Below are 21,358 nucleotides of genomic sequence, written 5' to 3'. Positions count from 1 at the left end.
TGTCTGTATCACTATTTGATTTCATGTTTACTGTCTGAGCTCCACAAAATTGGAGCTGATTTGTGCGTCTGACAGTCATGCCATCTGTGTGACCTGCTGAGCCTTGATCCTGTTCACATCAGTAATTATAAGCAGAAAAGCAGACAGGACTGGCTTCAAAAATCAAAGAGCAGTTAGGAACACATTTCCTGGCACAAGTGAATGGCCCCTTTTGGGCTACTCAGATTGTAAGTATAAAGGCTGGAGTGTCACTCCAAAGGAGGAGAGAACATTCTAGTAAAATTCCTGGCAACAGGAAGCTGATGTAAAATACAAGGTGTGTACAGTATATTCGCATCATTGAATTGCTCTTTGCTCAGGTCCTGAAAAGACACAAAGAATACAGCCCTTGACTTGGAATAAGTACTCTGTTTTCTGCTGGCAGAACTTCCTAGATAGGGCAAGCAAGGAAGGGAGGGCAGCTGGCCAGCCCCAAGGCCCCTGCTCCATGGATGGAAGATGTCAACTTCTGGAGGATGAGGAATGGCTGTCCACTGGACTGCTGCTGTCTGCCTCTGCTTTCAGGTGTGGGTCTGAAGATGCAAGGTCTGCCTGTCCTGTGCGTCAGAAGCTGGATGTCGGGTGGCTCTCAGGCAGACAGGAAGAAGTCTGAGACAAGAAGGAAATAGTTAAGTTCAAGAGAAGTCTTGGCAGGAAATTGCATCTGCGAAAACTGTTGAATGACTTTTGGTGTCAGGGCGAGTAAGTACTGTGATAGGAGGGGCCATCACTGGCCAGGGCGAATGCGCTCCTGCATATATATAAGGGTCTTTAGGAATCACAACTTAATAAACTCTCTCAACAATCTCTCCTAAGAACAGGGATGTCCAAAGGTCATCATAAAGGTGGCACATCCAAAACACCTAGATTACTCATCTTCCTGAAGCTTTCAAAATGTCCCTCCTCAGCCCTCATTTCCATAAGCTGCATGACCATCCACCTGATTTCACAGGGCAAAGCCCAGCAGGGGTTCTCAGTGTCCATTATTTTTGTCACTGTCAACTCTGCCTTCCATTGGTTCCGTCCTTAGCCTGCAACTCTTGACCTCCAATACCACTGTATTGGCCCAGGCTAACATCACTTTGAACCTGGATTTTAACAGTGCACCAGGACTTTGTTTCCTTCTTATACCCCATGTGTTCTTTACAGAGCAGCTCAGAGGACAGTGTGGCAGCCTCCTCTGCCTATCTTCTTTCTGTGGATGATGTTTGCATTCCGGATAAACAATATCAGGCAATACACCAATGAAATACTTGCACGGTTTAGTTTGCTTATACCCAAGCAAACTATACCTGATCTAGACCTTGATCCAGGTTTGTTCCCACCTGTGGACCTTGCCAGCTGCTCATCCCTTGGGGTGACAGGCCTGCCTCTTGCTATCTGCATCACTTGATTCTTCTTTCCTTTAGGTCTGCACTTAGATATAGTGGCTTACTTGAGGAAAGATTCTCAGCCCTCTCTTGTATTGACTGGCACTTAGACTCTGCTCCTAGCTACTCTCTGCTGAATTCCTTGTTTATTTAACTCAAAGTTCACATGAAAGGCACAGATGAAAACAAGTGAAGAGCTTTGCATCACCACATGTTCCCACTGCTGTTTGCCTCCTCACAGGCCTAAAAATAATGAGGCCAACTGACCATGGGGTGAGACCTGTATAACTGATTCAGAATTACTTTTTCACTCTATCAGATGACTAGCTCAGGTATTTGTTACAGTAATGGAAATCTAAATAACACAGGTTGTTATGGATTAAAAACTGGTGGTAAACTTAACACCAACTGAGTTAAATCAGCGTGGTGCTGAGTGTAGATGGCCCACTTGGGGAAAGTTGCCAGCATAAATAGAGAATTGGAAAAGGAAAAGCTAGGCATTGTGAGATTCTCTAAATGTTGCTGTTTGAGTCGCTGGTCCTCTTGGAGGAGCTCTTCATGACTAGCTTCCCCAGTGTGAGTTTGACATTGTCATCGGAGGAGCTGAAGACCTTGTTGATGAGAGTGGCTGTGGTTCACTTTGGGGGACCTCTGTCCTTACATTGAACATTGCTTTATGGCTCTAGAGGGGAAGATGTGTGCTGTTTAGTCTCCAGGAAAAACTTGTCACGCTGGCTTTCTGGCATGTACTCTATTCTTCTTATCATTGGAGGAGCTCAGGACCTCCGTGTTACTGAGGATGGCTGTGGTACTTTTCAGGGTAGCCTTGGTTCTTATTTTGAGTGTAACTTCTAAGCTCTAGTGTAAAACCCTCAACCTACCAGCACAGCTCCTTCACCCTGCTGGTAAAGATGTTCTAGCTTCCACCGCTGACCTTTGGGCCTTACCAGCACGGATTCGTAAAACAGACCAGCATGAATCCTTCTTGTGGGCTCTAGACCTACAGTTGGACGCATGGGAGGCATTATCATGAGCCCTGGGTTTTTATCTGGACTCATATGGAACATTGCTGTGGGATTCAGGCCCTTGGCTAAATATTCTATGTGTTTAGTGTCTTGGATAGATTTCTTGCATTTTCTTGTGTTAAATCTGGGTGACCACCATAAAAATAATATTATAAACTCCATGTCCTGATTCGAATTGTTCTCTGAACAACCTCTGACAACATAGATTACAAAATTTCTGATAAAAAACCAAGAAGACAAGTACCCAGCATGGTGCTTCTTTCCTGCTGCACCTACCTGGTATTGGAGGAGTCCACATCCCACTGAACAGAAAGCATCCAGGTAGATGAACTTCACCTCATCCTCTCAAAGCTAATAGCCTATGCTGGCATTTAGGGACCCAGCTGCATGCTCTTTTGTATGTTTGTGGAATTTATTTAAAGTCCTCAGCATGGCTGAAATGAGGCTTGGTATTGAGACAATTGTGTGTAGCATTAGCCACCTGGTGAATGGAGACACAAGTCACATCTAAAACAGGTTTTTGTGAACAGGAACCAAGGTAAGTCCAGTGGGACTAAGCTGGGGCAGCCACATCCCTTCAGTGGCCAGAATTCTCAATGCTCACATGAGGTAGGCAGGGCAGGGACAAAACCAGGCTGCAGAGGAGAAACTGTTTCCCTACAGTTCTGCAGCTGTTCAGTTTCTCCTACACCTGGGATATATTGGAATGATCAATACAGCAGTTTCTTGCTATAATAGAAAGCACATGCTTAATTCAAATTTTGACTTGTACTACATGGGAAATTAATTAGCTTGATGTTGTAGTGACCTCCACGACCAAGGATATGCTCTCGGGGGCCATGGAGCAGAAAGGCTTACAGATCAAATCACACTCTTCATTAATTCAACTGAAGCACACAGAAGGAAGCAAAGGAAAGAAGATGAGATCATTTATCACTTCAAAACGACTTCTGAGAAGCTGCAGGCTGGGTGAAGGAGCACAGTTCCTGAATCCCGAGCCTCGTCTGGCCCTTCTGTGCTGCTTTGCTCTTCTACACTGGCCCTCCCCAAGCCCAGGTGGTTCCAAGCACCACCGCAGACATCTGAGAAACAGCCCCCACTGCAAGGCAGCTTGGGCCAGTAAAACACACTGGTTCTATGGACAAGATGCGGGGATGTGTGCACCTGGTCAACAGCTGCACCCTGGCAACTCTCCAGGTGAACAGCTGGTTAATTTCTATTGTACTTGTTTCTGTTCAGCAGAGGACACATAGATCCAGAATGACTGCCTCCAACTGTCAGCTGAATATATATATGGGGCCTCTATAAATTTAGTTCGGTCTAAGTCTGAATATTTGGTGTACAGCAAAGATTGTGTGTCTGGACACCTAATGAGAACTAGGTTTCTTTGGTTCTTTGCATTCTTTCCTATCAATACTCAGTATCTACATATTCTGTAAACTCACCTTATCTGTACTTAAAGTATTTCTATTATCAAATTAAAATTAATCTTCAGTAATAGAAGTAATAGTAATAGAAATGAATATTCTCTAAAAACAAATGCTTTTCACAAGTAGTTAGCCTATTTATCTGTACTGAGGCTTAAACCCAGGGCCTTCACACTGAGCTACAGCTCCAGCCTTTTATCATTTTATTATTATTCTTTTATTTCGAGAGAGGGACACACTAAGTTGCCCAGCAGTGACTTGAACTTGTGATCCTCCTGCTTTAGCCTTTCAGACTGCAAATATTTTAAGCTAGAGATAAATGTTCTATCTTTGATTGGCAAGATTAAGATGTTCTTTTTCATTTTTTCCTGCTATCCTTGGAAATGAGAAGTCAAGATTAAAGATACAATATCCCTAAACAAAGAGAAAATCCATATGATTTTCTACTTCTGAGGTGTAGTTACAAGCTGTCTGCAGAGAACTTTGTGGAGCAGAGTGGAGTTCCGTAAACTGATCAGTTTTCTCCACACCCTCCATCTTTGCTTCTTTTCCTTCCTGCAAGATGCCTACATATTCTCTCTGAGACGTGCTTTTGCCTTTTCCAAATCCAGACCCTGCCCACCACTGTGCTGGTGACTGTCAGCCCCAGCTCCAGGCCTGGTGCCCATCCCAGCTTTGCTTCTAAGTGTCCAGGAAACATTTTCCTTTGCAGCCAGAGAGCAGCCAGAGACTCTCTCATTTCATGCACCAAAGCTGCATATTGGTCTGCTTCCTTCCAGAGTAGGAAAATGAAAGTATTTTGTCTGGGGACCAGGTGAGAAGCCCTAAGTACTTTTTCGTTACCATCTTAGTATTAATGAGCCAGGAACTGCCACCACTCAGCCCCAGGAACAAAGCAACTCAAACTGCATCACTGGAAGGGGGTCAGGAGTCCAGGTTTGGAAAGAAGTGGCACAGAAAAAGACCAGGAGCCTTCAGGCTTCAGGGTCAAGGATCTCTCCTGCACAGTTGAGCCAAAGTCCTGTCTATAGCACCCATGGCTGGGAGTGTGATCTTGTCCAGTTGAAGCTCATTTTTTCATCTTCAGTGCACTTGGATGACTCTAAGTGATGAAGTCCAAACTCCTTATGAAAATACCACTGGACTTCTCTCATCTGATCTTATCCTAACCTTGTAGTGATTGCTTTTGGCACAGACCTCACTGCACAGCCCCATAAGCTGCAGACACTTTGCACATTTGCAGAACAACTTTGCACCTCTGAGCTTATGCTCATACTCTGCTTTCTGCATGGAATTCACCTTCCCCCTCCTCCTGTCCTCCCTGCCTGCAACATTCTCTGCCCTCCCTTATTCTTGCTGGCTGAAACCAGAATCATATATCTTAGCATATATGCTTCCTGTTGCTAGTGTTACAAAAAACACCTTCATGTCTCTGGCATCCTCCAAAGGTCAGGTTTCAAGCACAGGGCCTGCTTAATCCGTATTCCTGCAGCTGTAGTGGTAACTTTGCCCATCAGACACCTTGCTGGGTTGACGTCTGGTTTTCAGCTCCAGCTCGTTGATGTTGGGTGACGTCCTGCCACACCCCAGGGCTGTCATATAAGGAATGAATCCCTATGACTGCTTAGCTGCTCTGAGGAGCTGCTCTGAGGAAATATTCTGGATTGTATTTCTTTAAAAAAATCAGAAATCATTTCTTGGAGTAGGAAGTGTTTGAAAAAACAAACTTTGGTTTTTGTGACAACTGTATTTGCTTTGCCCTTAATTATTTAAGCAGGAAATATGCTTTAAAACAGTTGGGTAAAGAGTCAACCAATGAGTACTATGTTATAGTTAAGAGAAAGAAATTATGGCATTGTATTGCCATTAGGATAACTAGAGATAACAATAATATACTGTGTTCTTTTCAAAAAATAAGACAAAAAAATTGAGTGAAATAAAAGGTTAGAATAAAAATTTGGAAAGTTTTTATCGCAAAGAAATGAGACACATTTAAACTGACAGATCTGCTTACCCTAACTTGAACATTATACAATGTATATAGGGTACAGAAATGTCAAATGATGTCTCATAAATATGCACATCTTTTAATGTGTCAGTTTAAAAAATTTAAAATTGAAAAATGCACAAAAGGTTAAAAAGTGGAAGGGAGGCCTGACACTTTCTTAGCAGAATACCAGGCTGTAATCCTGTCACAGATTTGTTCCTCTCTGGGGCAGAGAACAGGCCTCCTGAGACTGAACCACAGCAAACAGGACACTTGGGCAGGGGAGAGGTGACGCTCTGGACCCTCAGGTGCCATAAGGCGGTCCTGGCAGGGCCGTTTATGGGCAAAATATACTTGGAGCTCCTGCAGCAGCTTCTCTAGATCATTCCTTCTCTTGCTCTTTGGACCCTAGAAATATGCAAAATCCCTGAGATCTCGGGATGCAGGGGTTTTATCTTAGGCCTCCAGAGGCTCCTGCTGTGAGCCTGGCTTAGGGATGAAATCATGGTTTAGATTTAGCCCACAGCCTCGCTGGCTGTCTTGTGCTCAGTGCCAAGAGAGACGCCTGGCTGGTGAGACAGAGTCACTGAGGAGATGGAGCAGGAAGTGTCCAGCTGCATCTCCAGCAAGTCGCAGCCCCACAGCCCTGACTGAAAAACAATTTAGAGAGAAAACAAGGGGGCGAAACCCCAGGCTGTCATGGCCAAGGGAGGGTCCAGGCTCTGTCTTTGGAAAGCCGGACTGAAGATGCTCACTGGCTTGGAATCAGCTGACGGTGTTCAGGGCAGAGATGTGCTTGCCTTTGGTCAAGCCCACTCATTTGCAACATAGCATTGATTAGTTAAGGCTTGGTTATACCAACTGCCTTGCCTCCCTGTATCCCATTCCTCTCATTTCCTCCTCCAGACTTGGGCAGCTTGGTTTCTTGCCCAATCACCTTTGCTTTCCTTCTTCAGGTGCATTAGTATCACCCTGACTTGGCTTTAGAAAGTGACTTCCATCCTCTGGACACCGAGGACTGGGGCTTGGTCCTGCTCTGTGCTTGGGATTCACCTCCCTGTGTCTGCTCTGCTATGGTGTCATCCTGGGTGAGCCCAGAAGGACCAGAAAGAGTAAGGGGAGGAATCAGGGAGTGTGTTGAATTTAGGGGCGACAACACAGAGAGGATCTGGGTACTGCAGCGTGCCCAGGATTGCTCAGCGTTTCTTAAGGATGTATCCAGTTCCTACTGTGTGCCGTTCTTGTAGGCCATGTGGTGGAGAATACAAAAAGGGAGTCTTTGCTTTGGGAGTCTTTGACTTTGAAGGAAAATAGTGACAAGGGGCAGAAATGTAAAATAGGCTTTCTTTAGTTTGGGCCTTAAAAATTCCCCAGAGCTTTGATGTTAAAAGCTTGGTCTCCAGCCGATGGCACAATCAGGATACATTGGAAACTTCAAGTGGCTGGACATCGTAGGAGATCTTCCAGTCATTGCGGTGAACCACAAAGAGGATTTGCAATTCTGGCCTCTTTTTCTTTCACTCCTGATCATGAAATGAACAAGATTCCTCTAGCATGTGCCACTACTATGATGTGTGGCCTCACTCTAGGGACAAACGTAACAACAATAAGTGAATATAGGTCGAAACCTTCAAAATTTTGAGCCCAAATAAAACTATCTTCTTTTTAAACTGATTATTTCAGGTATTTTGTTACAGTAATGGAAAGCTGACTAATACAGGGGCAGGATACTATGTAGAGTGTGTTGGCAGCAATTTTATTTGCTTATGGGATCAAGAAGAAATGGAATGAAAATTATTTTGGTTGGCTTAAAAGATAAAGACCTAGGAATCAGAAACTCAGAGTTTGAAACCTAGAAACCATACATGTGACCTTGGATGAGTCACTTCTATATAGATTTGTTTTCTTTAAACAAACAATTCAAACCAGATTTTGTTAAATCTAGTGCATTCTGTGTATCAGGGGTTTGTGCAGATTGTTACCCCATTTCCATAACAGGTGCTGTTAAGACATTGTACATACACAGGAATCCAGCAGGAAAGGTCTGCGTGACAACATGAGGTACCTGGCCTTGTCTGGCCCCAACCTCATCCTATCTTTGTGTCTTTCTATCACACAAAATGCAGAGAAGTCGTGGTTTCTGTCCTCAGATTATGCAGGACACAATGTATATTTTAAAACAGATGCAAAGGAGTTATGCGTCCGTTCATGAGAGATGTCCATGGAACTAGGTAGTGGGGGACATCAGAAATTCGAAGGGAGTCAGAGGGATGAGATGGCCCTGCAACTTGGCCTTAAGAGTTGAGTGCAGTTTCAAATACTGGATGAAAGGAATCTTCCAGGCATCTTCCACGTTGGGTGAAAAGAAGTACAAGTATGGAAACAGGTGCTTGGTTGTGGTGGAAAATCAGAAGAGAAACTGCAACAGAGCCAGCACGAGGGAAGAGTGTGCAGGAAAAGTTTGCTGGACCACAGGCCACTCGGCTTACAGATGTGAGGTCTGTTCCTGCATAGAGCATGCAGGATGCTGGCCCCGGCCCTGGGATACCCTGCAACCCAGATCCTGGCAGATGTGGAAAAGATGTGAAAGCCCACCTGCCTGGCCCCGAGCTCCAGCTTAGGAATGTTTCAGATGCCAGCTCCTACTTTGCACCCCACATTCCATGCGGCAGTTGACCCTTACCTGCTGTGCCAATGAGTTCACCCTGGCAGTGATGGGACCCCGTGGATTTTTGCGACCCATCTGTCAGTTCCTGTGAAATAACAAGCGACGAGCATTAGGGTCAGTGCAGCCAGGAGTCCTTGGCTCTGATGTTGGCCACTGTGCCCTGGGGTAGCTTTGCACCCCTGAGCTGTTCCCCTGTTCCCCAAACGGTCAATACCTATGTGACCTTCTTCAGAGGGCCAATTTGAAACATAAAATGAGATAGCAGGTGCACATAAGATAGATCGGAAATTGATACTTGGAATTATGAATGCTTTGCTTCCCATTTTTGTCAGATACTGAAATGATTTTTTGGGAAAAAAAGTAACAAAAAAATATTTCCCAGTTCACATGGAATCCTGCAATTCTCAGAAATCAACACAAGAGGGCGCCATAAGCCCATACTAAAGTAAATGCAGGTCTAGCAAGCTTCCTTCTAATTTTAAGGATGGCTTAGAATTCTGGGCCAAACTGCCTCACTAATATTCTCCAAAATAAGAGTTAAGGGCGGCGGGAGCTATTCAGGCGTGTCAGCTTGACCCTTAGTCCGATTCTGACCTTGTGCAATAATTCTAACTCCTGGGCTTTTTTTGTCTAGCCTGAAAACTTCTTCTTTTTAGTTCTAAAATGAAGAACCTTATTTTGTTTTTTGTTGCTGTTTTTAACCTTGTTTTTGTTCATGAACCTCATTCTCTACTCATCTGATCGCTGACTTGATGAGTGTGGGGATCTTACTAACCAGACACAGGACACAGAAAGGCAAGCGCCCTGCCAGAACCCAGCGCTCTGCCTGGGGACAGTCTGACAGTGGGAGGCAGAGCTGCAGGGAGATGGCGTAGTTTAGCAGAGGGAGCTCAGACTCAGTACAGCTGACTCCTGCTATCTTCAAGCAATTATTTTCAGAATTTCTTTTCCCTTGTATATACCCAAATCCATGAATGCTATAGTCCCTTTAAAAGCAGTGTAACATCTGCACATGATCTGTGCACACACGATCTGTGTGCATCCCTCCACATAATTCAAATCATCTCTAGGTGACTTATAATACCCACCTCAACAAAACACTGTGCATATAGTGGTTACGTTTGTCTCTAACTCCCCAAACTTCTGCTCTGGCATGAGGAAACTGGGTTTCTGTCAGCTGGATTTACCAGGGCCAATCTGCACTCCAGCACATTGTCTTGTTTCTTTAATTACCTGAGAAAAGAGTAACTGGCCAGAGGCTTGGAACTCAGATTAACTGGCCTGACATCTGTTTGGCCTGACACCTGTTCCATTTTAGACGGAGGGTGCAAGGGTGCTCTATTCTTGCCTCACGGTGAGGCACAGAGGAAGGTAATAATAACATCCTTGTCTTTCCAAGGAAGGACCTGGCCAGAAATGAAGAAGATGTTGTCACTGACTTATCTCCTTGGGGCTTTAACTTCCTCTCACACCTATGCATTGTTAATCTAATGATAAATCTTTGTTTACATTTGCTAGTGGTTTTATTGATTTGGCAGAGACAGATCATGAGAATTAGAGCCCCTGTACGATGGGGGAGGCAGGGTCTCTAACACGGAGCTCAGGCTGGCCAATCACATTCTTCACCCCTGAGACTGCAGCAGGTGCCCAGATGGGGCCGCCCTGACTGTGATGACCATGGTGACCACGACAGGAGAGCTGGGATAGGGCCCTCGTGCAGGATGTACAGATGCCCTCGGGTGGACACACTGCTTCAAGATGTTGTATTGCTCCTGTTTCATACCAGAATAACGCGCTGTCCCTCAGCCCAGATGGACAAGCCCATTACCGAGGTCAGAGCCTCCCCAGCCCTCGAACACCCAGGCCTTGTTTTGCGTTAGCTCGCAGTCACTCAGTGCTTCCTGTGATGGGCAAAGGCAGCTCAGCCAGTCAGTTCGCCAAAACTGAAAGCATCCAACGCGCTTTTCTCCTTTAACCACTCATATAACCGCTTTCTTTTCTCTTCTTGGAAGCACAGGAAGGTTGATTTGTTCTCTGTTCCAGCTCCAAACAGTTTGTAGTTGGGACCCGAGGGACTGAGGGAAGAAACAGTTTAGAGAATATATTTTCAAATCTAAATGACCCTGCGGAATACATTTCGTATGCGTCCCAATAATAACTATAAAAATTGTGAATATCCAGGGGAAAATACCACCTCCACTCTTAGGAGCGGGAACACATTATCAGATGCTGGTAAGATGCACAAGCTGAGTTTGTTCCTGTGGATGGTGACCTTCCTCAGCCACCTTCGCTTACACCCTTGAGGTTTTACTGTGCTATTACCGTGGTCATTTACTCTCTCAGCGCTGCACCACTCAGAGTCCATCCTGCCCTGGTTTTAGATTTCAGAGTGGAACAGAGCACAGCGGGAGTCAAATAAAAGCGGCTTTCCACTGGAAGCTGGGAGTGCAAGCAGCAAAAAGTAGGATGAGGCTCAGTAAGAAGCACAAGACAAGACAGGAGCTCTGGGAGACGCTGGGCTGGACCAGAGACAGCAGCAAGAAGGAAGCCCAGTGGGCGGCGCTATAGCTGGCCCGGGAACTGTGCAGGCCCCTTTCCACAGAGAGGAGCTCAGAGAGGGGTGGTGGCGCCCCCTTGTGGAAGCTCAGATCCAGTCCTGGGAGCTTTGGAGGTGGGTGGGGGGTAATGCGGAGTCGGTGGGGTTGTGTGGGACACAGGGAGCCTGGGCAAGATTTCCCTTCCCCCTTAGCAGGAGAGCAGCTGGGTAGGGCATTAGTGAGGGCATTGAGCAGGGCCCCATGCCTAGGAGGGGCTTGGGTTTGGGAAGGAGGGGTACATGGAGAGGGTCCAAGAGCCCTGAATTAAAGGAGATGTGGTTCCCAGGCCAAATCAGAGCCAGTACTGGGCTCCAGATTTTGTTAAAGAATAACTTTAAATCAGATTTTTTTTTTTAAAAAGCACTACAGACACGAAATGAACTTGTCAAATATTTTATTTAACTCATAATTAAATCAGAGAACCCAGAAGAGTTGACAAGAGGTGTAGAGGTGAAATTACAAAGCTGGGCTGTTTATCGATTAGGAATACCCGATGAATTTGCAAATGATTGCAAAACTGATGCTTTTACAAACGTTTGAGAGGGAAGCTTCTTCCGAGCGGACTTCGGTGGTCTGTTGGACGGAAGTTACTGGCATTACTGTCAGTCACCTACACTTTAAAGTGACGGCTTGAAGGTTTTAAGGCGCAGACCCTCCTAGGCTGAGGACTGGACTCTGGAGAAGTAAAGGCAGCTTCCTCCAGGTTTTCACTGAAACACGCCCCCCCAACCCCCAGCAGCGTCCTAGAGAACCAGGCTCCGCACCCCTGCGCCCCAGATCGTGCGAAGTCCGAGCGCTCGCGAACGCCGCCGCCAAGCGGCCCAGCGCTGGCAGATGAAGGCACAGATCGCGGGGCGCGGGTCCACGACGTCAGGGTGCGGAGGCCACCGCGGCCCCGAGGATCCCAAGCCGGGTGGGAGCCTGGGGAAACCAGAGACCCTGGGGTTTCCGAGGCGAGAGTTCCACAGAGCCCAACGAGGGTCCTGGCAGAGGGAGCAGACGGAGTGCACCCCTAGTCCACCCCCTGGCCCCGGGGGAAGCAGCGGGGTGGCCTCCCGGGTGGAGCCAGGAGAGAATTGGTGAGAGCTCTGCAGGGTCCCTGGAGGGCCTTAGAGCCCCAGAGCAAGGGACAGGAGTTTAGGTCTCCCTCTCGTGGCCGTTTGGAGAACTGCATAAGTATTTATACTAGCCTGAGAAGGCAGGAATTGAATGAGAAAAATATATTTTACATTTCTAATTTTTTTTTTACCAGTATATGCTTACATTACAGAATAGTGATGTCGTTTGGGAAACTGGTCCATCTATATAACGTGTATTTTTCATTTTCCTTCCCTGAATCCCCTTTCTCCTCCTGTCCTTGCTCCTCCTCCCTGTCTCCAAGAGTCTATCTGCTGTCTATCATCACTCGTTTGTTTGATTCATTGATTCATATTTAGGTTGCTCCTATAAAAGAAAACACACAGTATTTGTTTGATGCTGGCCTATTTTGCTTATGATCTCAAATTTTCCCAGCAAAGGCCTTGGATGTAGCTCAGTGGCTCAGGGGCAGCTGGGCAAGCATTAGGTCTTGAATTCAATTCCCAGTACCACACATAAAACATTTTTCCCAGCAATTGATATGATTCCACTCTTTTTATGACTGAGTAATATTCCAGTGTGTGTGACACGTATTTTATATTAATCTAGTGATGAGTACTTAGGTGTTGTGAATTGTGCTGGTAGGGAAAAACAGAATGATAAAATAGGTGGAGATTTTTAAAAAGTGGGAGAGGAAGGGTCTAGAGGAGGCAAGTCCACTTAGCTCCAAGGTTAAAAGGCGGAAGACTCTCAGGTTGAGTGTCAGGTAGCCCCTCGCAGGACTCACACAGCCTTGTTGCTGCTGGGCTAAGCTGGATAAATTCTTCTACACAGAATATTGGTCGAAATGAACCAAATTTTTAAAAAGAAAAACAGACAAAAAGTAAGTAGGACTGGCTCAGAAACACAGCAAATGTACGGGAAGAGTTGCAAAAGTCACTGGACCCTCCAACCCCAATGAATACCTGAGTTGTAGCATTTGCAAAAACGAGTGAGGACTTTTGTTTCTGACCCAGTGTACCATATGAAGTGAGTTTTGGGTGATAAACAATTAGTATGAACTCCAATAAATCTGTTCAAGTACCGTGCAGTACGGTCCAGGGCTCCAGCTACCAGTAAGCGGCACTCTGTAGCATCCATGGAGACAGATGCTCCCCCCTGGCTTGCAAAGAGAACAGGGCTCTGCATAGAGGTGCAAACCCGGGAGGGAACTCAGCCCTGAAAGCAGAGCAGGTTCCTCAGAGGAGACCAGCCTGGGATTGCCCTTTTCTGCGTGGGAGGCTGTAGCCACCGCGTTCCTCTGCTGAGTGGGGCTCTGCACGCTGTCCCTCAGTTGTGGGAGCTCTGGCCAGTTTCCTCACAACATCCCCCCAAAGTCCATCGCATGAGGACTGGGTCAGAATGTCATCGCCACCCATTCTGCTCCCCTAGACTCTTCAAGCGCGTGGTACAGGCTGGAAGGCTTGAAAATACAGAAGAGAAAACCGTGGATCACTGATCACCAGGGCTTTCTTAGAGAGATAAAACTCAGAGGTGCTGGGTGGACTAGATCCCTGGTTCTTCCGCTGTCCGCTCACTGTCTTTCTGTGACACTCTCTGAGGTATCTGCAAGCACAGCCACTAACCCTGCAAGAGTGACAGTGTGGACTAGCTGGCCACAAGCAGTGTCGCTCTCTGCTTCCCTTTTCTCTGAGTTCTCGCCTTTTTCTCCTCCTTCCTCACCTTTTTATCCCTCCCCACTTCTCCTTCTCTTCTGTTTCTGTTTTTCTCTCTGTAAATTTTGACTAAGTAGTAATCGCTCTTGGATCCCTTGAATGTTTCCAGTGGCACAGTAACGTCCAGCATTTGTTATTTTAATTCCTTTCTCTAAAGGCGTTTGCTTGTTGTTTTATCCATTAGTTTCTACAACATGAAGACCACATTCTTCATGAATTAAGAGTTGAGATCAGAAAGTTGCTGAAGGAGTCAGAGAAGATGGATATGTGACTGACTATAGGAAGCTGTCATGCACGAACCAAGACAGAGATGTAAAGTCAAGTCAGTTGTCCTGAGAGCTCTGGGAGGAAGTAATTTAATTGCCGGACCTGACCCTAACGATGCAGTGACACTTCTAATTGGTTTTGAAATATGAATACAAGAGTGAGGGCAAAGGTTTGAGGTGGGCCGTTTTCCATGAAAGAAACCACACAGAGTAAAACACACATAGCTGTTAGGAATACAGGTGATGTGATATAATTCCTTAGTGCACAAACTTGCAGAGTGGGAGAGAATGCTGAAAGGTCATGTTCTACAAGACTGGAGGGGCCAACAGAAACAGCATTTCAAGAGGACCTAACTAGACATCCTTTCTTACTGATTTATTTTATGAAATCTTAGGGCACCATCAAGAATGGGTTTGGAAATGAGGTGACCCAAAGGCTGGCAGTAGAAAATGCTCTTTTAATAATTGCGATAGAGTGGCTGAAATCTTTAACCACCACTATGAGCAAAAAGCACTAAGAAAATGCACTGGGTGTCAAATAAGCCCCAGGCAGGAATGTTAATGCTACATGATTTGGGGTACCCTAATTTCTCTTATTTGGGGTTTTGTAAGATGAGGTAAATGGTAGTTGGAAGGACTCAATGAAATAAAGTGTATAAAGTGGTCAGTGTAGTGGTTGGCACATGGGGAGAAGCTCTTCCGCCTGGGTATGAGTTGTGGGAAATTTTTAACAAGAGTTAGAAATTCAGGATCTATTCAACATAGCACCACCAGGAGCTTCACTTAGCAGTTTTCTGGTGAGAGGGGGGCTGGTATAGGAAGCCTGTTAGCAGTAGGGGTCTGAGACTCCAGGCTTCAGGTGGATGGTGACTGACGATGACCCCGTGGTTGAAATGTGAAATTTAGGTGTAGGAGGCTTGGTGTGGGTGGAAGCTTGACTTTAGCTTTGAGAATGAGTTGCTCCCAAAATGTTCAGGTGAATTTTTTCAGGACGTTTGTGTTAGTTAACTGATTGTGTCAATCTGAGCATGAAACACCCAGCTAAATTGGATCAGCATAATTCGGGGTGTGGCTGGAGGGATTTCCTAAAACAGAAGACCCAACCTGGATAGGACTGTAACCCGAAAGCAAAAATAGAGACATGAAGGAAGGCTCCTTCATCAGAGACCCTTCAGCCTGCTGACACCGACTCACGTGGGACCCTAGAGTGAGCTGCAGACCTAAGAATGGATCCTTCGTATCTCCAGCTCACAGACAGCACGTTTGCACTTCTCCACATCTGGCCTGTAGGTGGCTACTGCAAGCCAATGCGTGTAAATCCTTATGCATGTAAATATCTTGCATTAAATTCCCTTCTGTAGTGAACACTGATGCATGCTTTAATAAGCTTAATAAATGTTTAATAAGGTTTGGGCTGAGTAACTATGAGAGGCACAAATGCTTCTCTGAGAACTTGACACCTGAGACTGTTGGACTATGGAAAGTGCGGGTTCAGATGAGAAAAAGCTAAGCACACAGCCAAGGAACAAGTAGATGATAAACAGGGAAAGGGTCCCTCCGTGACACGCTGCCTGGGAGACGGGAAGGGATTCACCGGACAGGATAATAAAAATGAAAGGAGCTGCTTCAGCCAGCGCAGATTCTGCTGAACAGGTGAAAGAGTTACAACAGGAAGATAAGTGTAAGATCTACAGGAAGAGGTCTTTTGCACCCTTTCATGAATGTTTACAGTAAACTTGAGACAAATATATGCAATTATGGAGGCTAGAGGAATAGACTGTATTTTTAGAAGCACAGTTGTAAAGGGAGAAAAGAAGACATTTCTAAGTTCAGGATTAGGTAGGTATGAAGCCAGGAGTTTTAAAATTTGACAGGGGAGGGTTAGTGAGAGAAAATTGCTAACGCTCAGAAAAGGGGAAAAGAGGCTATATGAATGGGCATATATATATTTGAAGGACAGAAAGTGAAGGAGGCTCAGACCCAGGGGCATTTTAAAAAATATATAATTATCAAAAATCCCAATTTTCATTTTCTAGTTCCTATCTGTTTTCCACAAAGTGGCTCTGTGGTCTTGAATAGTTAACCCTAAGACAATTCAGTTTCCTCATCTTTTAAAGAAGATGCTAAGAGTTTCTGCGTGCTAGGGCTGTTAAGTGAATTAATAAGTGTAAAAGCAAACTTAGATGTAGTCTTATTTCATGCTAAATACTGTGCTACCGACTGGGTCACTTAAACAAGCACGCGTTTCCATCAGTTTGAGAAGCTGCCGAGTCCCGCACTCAGGTGCCAGAACAAGTGGTGTCTGATGAAGACCTCCTCCTGGTCTGCAGCCAGGCGCCTGCTTAGTTTATCTCTCTGTGGCAGAAATGAGAGGAAGCAAGTTGTCTCCTGCCCCTTTTAATAAGGCCATTAATCTCGTAAAGACTGTTCCTCATAGACTAATGACTCTCCAAAGGGCCTTTCTCAGAATATCCCCACAATAAGCACTAGGGTTTGAACGTAGGGATTTTGAGGGGTCATAAGCATTCAGCTCACAGCAGATAGTAGATCTGGGATATATGTTCACTGCCACTAAGAGTGAAGGCAAAATCTAAGCCTAGAATTTGTGAAGAATTATTAAAGGCGGGAAGTTGGGACTGGAAAGGAAAGGTTAATCTTAGGTAGTGGACTGATAACCAGTGGCCAGATTGTAAGGCCAGCTGAACTGCATCATCACAGTGCTGAGCATGGATGGCCCACCTGAGAATGTTGCCAGCATAAAAGGAGAACTGAAGAAGGGCTGTTGATTCTCCTGTTGCCACGGGTTCTCCTAGAGGAACTTGTTGAGGTACTTTCCTGATGTGAACTGGGCTGTTTGAGCATCACTTCCTGGTTCCAGAGGGGAAGATGGTGTGCTGTTCAGTCTCCTGGAGAAGTTTGTCATGCTGGCTTCCTGATTTGAACTCAGCTGTTTTCATCACCAGAAGACCTCAGGACCTTCTTGTCGGTGAGGATGGCTGTGGTACCTTTCAGAGGAGCTCAAGTTCTTGCTTTAAGTGTTGCTTCCTGGCTTCAGTGCAGGACCCTCAGCCTACTGGCACAGATCATTCATCCCACTGAAACAAACTTTATAGCTTCCACGACTCACTTAAGGTCCTTTCCAGCACAGACGCATGAAACACACATGCATGAGATATTATCGTGGACTCTAGGCCTCCAGTTGGATTCATGGGAGGGCATTATCTTGGGCTCAAGATCTTCAGCTGGACTCATGCAGGATATTACTGTGGGATTTAGGCCCTCAGCAGGTTTCCTTGGATCATAGTGTGTGGACAGATTTCCTGCATTTCTTGTGTTGAACTCTTTGGGTGACTATTATAAAATAATTCTGTAAAGTATGTGTCCTGTACTATCTTGTTTCCTTTGCAAATCCCTGACTACAACACTATTGGAAATAAAAGATGAAGTTCTCCAATGACAACTGACTGATGCATGGATAGAGCTGGAGGTCATTCCGAATCTGCTATAGAGGCTCCAAACTCCTTGGCCTCTACCAAGGAAACAGTCTTTAGACTCACTGATTATTGGTGGATGTAAGACTCCTTCAAGCAGTGCTTGGCCAATCTGCAGCAAGTCAGCATGATTGCTGCTTATTCTGCAGACCTAGGTTCCAGGAGAAAAGTTGAAAGCTTTTGATTCATTTTAAAATTTAATTTAGAAATAGACTGACAGATTTCTTTGAATACAGTACTGCAATTTGCATGAAGGTTAGAATGCTAAGGAATTTGAGATTTTGGAACATATGGCTAAAAACCAAAGTTTGGCATGCTACTTGAGTTTCTAATGAATATTTCATTTTGTGCACTTTGTCAGATTTATGGGTTTTATAGACATCTAGTTAGATGGAATTAAAAAGAAAAGGGCAGTCACTTGGTGAATTGGAGAACTTCTGAAATATTTGTAAATTAAATTTATGGCAGCAGTGTTATACAACTGTAGGCAATGATTATGGAAATGAAAATCGCCCTGTGGATTTTATGCTCATGTCACTAATGATGTGTGGGCATCGTGGAAAAGCAAGCAGAAAACAAGCAATGTTGAAATGATTAAACAGCAAGGGACAGTGAATTAATATTGTAAGCAACTGGGAATAATGACTGCAAATTGCCAAAAATATTTTTTATAAAATTGCATAATGAACTAAATTTTGTTATGTATATAGGCTGTATAAAAACATTTTGTGTTAAGGAAACCTAGTACAAAAAGTCAATTTTTATTGGATAAAAGTTTTAACATTATTTGAGAAATTTCCCATCTGTCTCCTCAAGGTCAATAGGAAGAATTAAAGACTAGATATAATCAAGTTGAAATTTGAAAATAAAAATCATAGAAGAGATTTCCAGTTATTATAGCTCATTAAACTCCTTAGAAATTTGTTGTCTAAACATTATCAGCAGAGAAATCATTTGGGTGATTTGTAATTAGAGTTTAAAAACATTGGTTAAAACAGCCAATATCAGAAAGCTAAAATTGTATATCTTAGTTTCAAATGCATGTGTTTGTATAGAATTACGACATTAAAATGAATAATGTATTACAATTTTCAAAAGTTTGAAAGAGAGTAAGTGGGAATTAGCACGTAGAGCAAACTTAGAAGAGGAAACCAGAAAAGAAACCTAATAGTAAATTATTAGAAAATCTTATCACTGAATCCAATGATAATTCTCTGCGAAAGTGATTATTAAGTTATGATTAATACAGTTCTTGAACATAGAAGATTTAGGATAAATATCCAAATTGCACTTTTTTTTAGACAATGGCAAGGAGTTTTGCATTATTGTTAGTTTGGGTTTATTATTACTAATAATACCACTCTCCTGGATGAAGACAGAAGAACTGCATGTCCTTTTACCTCAAGAATGTAGCAGCTAAAACCAAGACCCAGAAACTGACTTAAGACAGAGGATACCAGCCAGGTATTGGCTTAGTATTTAGCTTTATTTCCATTGTGATTAAAAACCTTGCCACAGTTCCAGGTCTTACATTTTTGCACTGAAATGTCCAAATGACATTTCAGGTGTGTGCCATTGACTCTTGTGTCCCTGAAATTCAGTAATTTGTTTCTGTCCTATTTGTTTAGAATCCTTGGTCTGCACAGTCATCTGAGAATCACATACTAGAGTTAGCATGGATTCTAGATAAACTTATTCAACTAAAGCCAAAGAGTCTATCCTGAAAGTTGAGAATAAAATCAAATTTTGCAACAACCTGGATCAGGAAGGAAAAAAATTGGGTTGTTGCCTTTCTCTTTTTACCTTTGTATTCATACAGTAGAGAAATAATGTCATTTACCTTGTAGTTTTGAGTTTCTCTGGAAGTGGCTGATTGCATAGCTTCCATTTCCTATGCGTCCAATAGGCTGGCTGTAGGGCATGGATGAGGAGGAAAGGTCTTATATTTCAGTGTCACTGACTCTCACAACTTTTGCCAAGATTTGCTAGATTAAAAAAAAATAACAAACCCATTTTGTATTTGGTATGTTCCATGCGACAATTATTGCAGACTTACAATTTAAAATAAATGATTTTGGCAAAGTGAATCCATAAAACTTCCCATGTTGCCTTTTGCAAGTAGAACTCTGGATTATGGTGGACACATTTGGATTTTTTTCTGCCAGCATTTGTGTTTACACATGTGTCCCATTTTTATATGCATTTGGGGCTTATGTTCTTTATTTCTTAGCCTATGACTTTCTATTTGTTTTGAACTTCTATAATGTAGTTCTTCTATTGGTTGTCCTCAAAATTTCACTACATATCTTTATCTTTTGTATGAAAATAGATGCTCTTCCAGACTATGATGTAAAGTGCAATAAATCAGACACACACACACTTAAATATGACATGATCGCTTTTACATAAGAAACCTGTCTTAGTTACTTTTTACTCGTCGATGAGACAAAATATCTGAAGCCCAAAGTTGGGAAAGGAAAGGTTTACTTCTTATAATTTTTGGACTTTTCAGTCCACACTCAGTTGGCTCCCAGGAAGGCGGGCATGCCTGGGCTGCTTTTCATGGTGGCTGCAAACAGCAAGCTGGAACCAGCAAATAGCAAGACACACCTTCTTCCTGCCATTACATCACATCCTGGCTCCATCCCTATGTGGGTGGAGCACTGACACCATCAATCCAAGCACTAGACAATGAATGAATAACAAATGCACAATGCAAACTCCTGAGGCCTGGGGACACAGACATAAACCATGACAAAACCCAAAGTATAAGTAAAGAGAAGGATGAAAATTATCTAATAGAACACAAAGAGTCAGATCCTTTGTAATGAGGGGACCACGACCTGGAGGGAGGCTGGAGGGAGAAGTGGGGAGGCGAAGGGAAAAGAATGAAGACGCGTTCCACGCATGCACCAATCCCCCCCCCCATGCATGTAATCATTATGTATTACAGATATGTACTAAGAATAAACATTAAAAGGCGAAAAATTTAAATTCAGTTAGTGCTTCTCAACTAGATTTTATTTTGCCCCAGGAGATATTTGGCAGTGCCTGGGAATATTGTCTATGTTGAAGAAGGGTAGAAATATGCACTCACTGGAGGACAATAATGTTGCTAAACACCCTACAATGGTCAGGGGAGCCCCTCACAAAAGAACCATCCAGCCAAGACTGTCAGCAGTGCCAAGGTTAATAAACCTTGGGTTAAACACTAATTTACTCTTCTGTCTGATCAATATGAAGTGCTTAGAGTCATCCTCCCTTTTTATTTACTCTATAGCTCTTTTTTTTTTCTTAGATCTCCTCCTCCCATCATTTTTTCCCTGTAGTCTGGCATTATTATGTATTGAGACTTTCACTGCTTTTTTGTGAGCACAGTCTTACAAAATACACAAAAGTCTGATGTCCCATTTGGAAAGTATGCCTATTAAAAAAGAGTCAGTTGTGTTTACCAGACCAGAGGTTCACAAAACAAATTATGCAAAGGGCAATATCCCTGTTATCACTTTGCAAATTGTACGTTTGCAGGAAAGTTGGCTAACAGTCAACACCACTAGCCAACTACGGAGGACCGGGAAGAAACAGATGCTGGTGTTTCCCAGTAGAAGTCAAGTTGGTGCATTGGGTCTGTTTTACTGTTTTGCTAGTATGATTCGCTTTCCTTGACAGCCAGATTTTGAATTCAGATTTTTAAAA

General features: G+C 44.0%; 1 long non-coding RNA gene across 1 annotated transcript; it reads right to left on the bottom strand.

The window, feature by feature from the left end:
- Positions 1-365: 365 nt before the first annotated feature.
- LOC134471493 (uncharacterized) lies at positions 366-19,641 on the bottom strand. The gene is made up of 3 exons (XR_010040942.1): positions 19,503-19,641; positions 8,532-8,601; positions 366-648 (listed from the first exon to the last, which is right to left on the bottom strand). It is a non-coding gene; the product is annotated as an uncharacterized LOC134471493 (long non-coding RNA).
- Positions 19,642-21,358: the final 1,717 nt, after the last annotated feature.

This window comes from Cavia porcellus, unplaced genomic scaffold (assembly GCF_034190915.1).
Source record: "Cavia porcellus strain 051 isolate PalLab524CR breed Dunkin Hartley unplaced genomic scaffold, mCavPor4.1 scaffold_18, whole genome shotgun sequence".
Taxonomy (NCBI): Eukaryota; Metazoa; Chordata; class Mammalia; order Rodentia; family Caviidae; genus Cavia; species Cavia porcellus.
The sequence above is the reverse complement of the archived record's forward strand: the minus strand, read 5'-3'. Positions and strand labels throughout refer to the sequence as shown.